At 34.7% G+C, this 2,508-nt stretch overlaps 1 non-coding gene across 1 annotated transcript; it reads left to right on the plus strand.

The window, feature by feature from the left end:
- The first annotated feature begins 425 nt into the window (after window positions 1–425).
- LOC121210533 (small nucleolar RNA R71) lies at window positions 426–532 on the plus strand. Its single transcript, XR_005905651.1, has one exon. It is a non-coding gene; the product is annotated as a small nucleolar RNA R71 (small nucleolar RNA).
- The last annotated feature ends 1,976 nt before the right edge of the window (window positions 533–2,508 follow it).

Genomic DNA, 2,508 nt, shown 5'->3' on the forward strand with positions numbered 1-2,508 from the left:
TGTAAGTGTTACTATAAGGATTATTTTGAGGTCGAGAATTATTACCCATATAATTCATTTTCTTGTTCTCCATGTTAGGGCCGTAGGATGGATATTCTAAATTACTCATTCCACCTCCACTTGCATCGCACTGCATTACTGGATGAACTTGTGTAGAACCAAGTCAACCATAAATTTTTCTATTCAAAAGTTCTACCTGATTGGAAAGCATAGTAACCAAATCAATGTTAAAAAAGCTGGCTGCTTTTTTCGGTTATGTCCTCATGACTTGCCACTGATAATTATTCAATAACATCTCTTCTATGAACTCATAAGCCTCTTCAGGTGTCTTATTATTGATAGTTCCACCAGTAGTTGCGTCAATCATTTGTCTAGTCGAAAGATCCAAACCGTTGTGGAAAGTTTGAACTTGTAGCCAAAGAGGCAACCCATGGTGAGGGCACCTTCTCAATAGATCCTTATATCTCTCCCATACGTCATAAAGAGTTTCTAAATCCATCAACACAAAAGAAGAGATATCATTCCATAGTTTAGCCATTTTAGCTGGCGGAAAATATTGAAGTAAAAAATTTTCGGTCATTTGTTCCTAAGTGGTAATTGACCTTCGCGGCAACGAGTCCAACCACTGTTTAGCCTTATTCCTCAATGAAAAGGGAAACAACCGAAAGTGAATGGCATCGTCAGAGACGCCATTGATCTTAAATGTGTCGCAAAATTCCAAAAAAAATTGCTAAATGATTGTTTGGATCCTCGTCCTGCAAACCATCAAAATGAACAAACCGTTGTATCATTTGAATAGTGTTAGGTTTTAGTTAAAAATTATTTATAGTAACAGCAGGTCTAACTATACTCGATTCAATTCCTATTAAAGTAGGTTTAGCATAATCATACATAGTACGAGGAAAGAGATTCTGATCTACTGGATTTGCAGCAACCACAAGAGGTAATAGATTATTTTGATTTTCAACCATCTCCTCGGTATTAGTGTAAATATTTCCCTCTCACTCTTTCTGTAACACCCCGTACCCGAGACCGTTGCTGGAGTCGAGCACGAGGTGCTAACGGACTTAACTCCTTACTTAAACAGCTCATACAATTCATTTTTAAAATTTCCAGACGAGCTGACTAACTGCATCACAGTCACTCTAAAAATCATATCTCGAGTTCCAAAACTCGAAATCCAATTCTGTAAATTTTTCCTAAAACTAGACTCATACATATATTTACTAATTTTTTTCTAGAATTTTTGGTCAGGCCAATTAGTACAGTTTATTAGTTAAATTCTCCCCTGTTTCAGGATTCGACTACTCTGACCTTCATGAATTACGACTTAGATATCTCCCTGTACAGGGCTTTAATACTTATATCATTTGTTTGTAATGAAACTAGACTCAAAAAGGAATCTGTACATATAAAGCATGACTTCTAATTATCTCTGGTTAATTTATGGTGAATTTCCAAAGTCAGAATAGGGGATCCAGAAATCGCTCTGGCCCTATTTCACGAAAACTTAAACATCTCATAAAATACGGCTTATATGGTCGTTTCGTTTCTTTCATATGAAAATAGACTCATCAATATTCGATTACATAATTTATTCATTATTTAATTCCATTTCTAATATTTTTAGTGATTTTTCAAATTCACATCACTGCTGCTGTCAGCATCTATTTTAAGGTAAATTTTACCTATTTCATAGTTTTCCATGAATCAACTAGTAATTTGACATACATTATTTCCAAGTATAATCACGATTAGCCATGACATACATAGCACCAATAGGACCATGATTGGCCATTCCAATGGCTAATCATTACCAAACATTTCCACACCACTTAATAACCATATCATAAGACCATATATACAAAAAGATCATAATGTTTTACTCAAAATATACAAGCCATTTTCGCATGGCTATACGAATATACATTACCAAAGGATACTTAATTAACAACAAGGGTCAGCCCTATACATGCCATTATCAAGTTCAACTGGAGAGTACCAAAAAGTGGTTTAGATAGTGTGGATGACTTCGACTTTGACACCTCCGAGTCCGATAGCTGACGAACAAAATCTATAATACAGAGAATTTAAGCAACAGAGTAAGCGTTTCGATGCTTAGTAAGTTTATAAGTAAGGAACTCATTTGAAACAAAAACACAAAAGAAATAGCATTCATAAGGATAAATAAATGCCTATGCACAAGATCACGTATTCGTTTTAATTTACACTTTTATCAATAGGTTTATACATTCGAAGTCAAACTTAACTAAATTTCATTTGATTCAATTTCATGTAGCTCGAGTGAGCTATAGACTTCATATAATCCTAAGAAATGGCCGGAAGAGCATTATTCGATTACGTAATCACAACTGACACTGTACCAAATTTTTTTCCAATGTATATACGATCCATACATGGTCATATTAGGGATTATGAGCACATTAATCGGAATTATTACGACAAAGTCGCACCTTTCCAAACATAAATACCTTCGGAATTTGGCTC

The sequence above is a fragment of the Gossypium hirsutum genome, chromosome A11 (assembly GCF_007990345.1).
Source record: "Gossypium hirsutum isolate 1008001.06 chromosome A11, Gossypium_hirsutum_v2.1, whole genome shotgun sequence".
NCBI classification, from domain to species: Eukaryota; Viridiplantae; Streptophyta; class Magnoliopsida; order Malvales; family Malvaceae; genus Gossypium; species Gossypium hirsutum.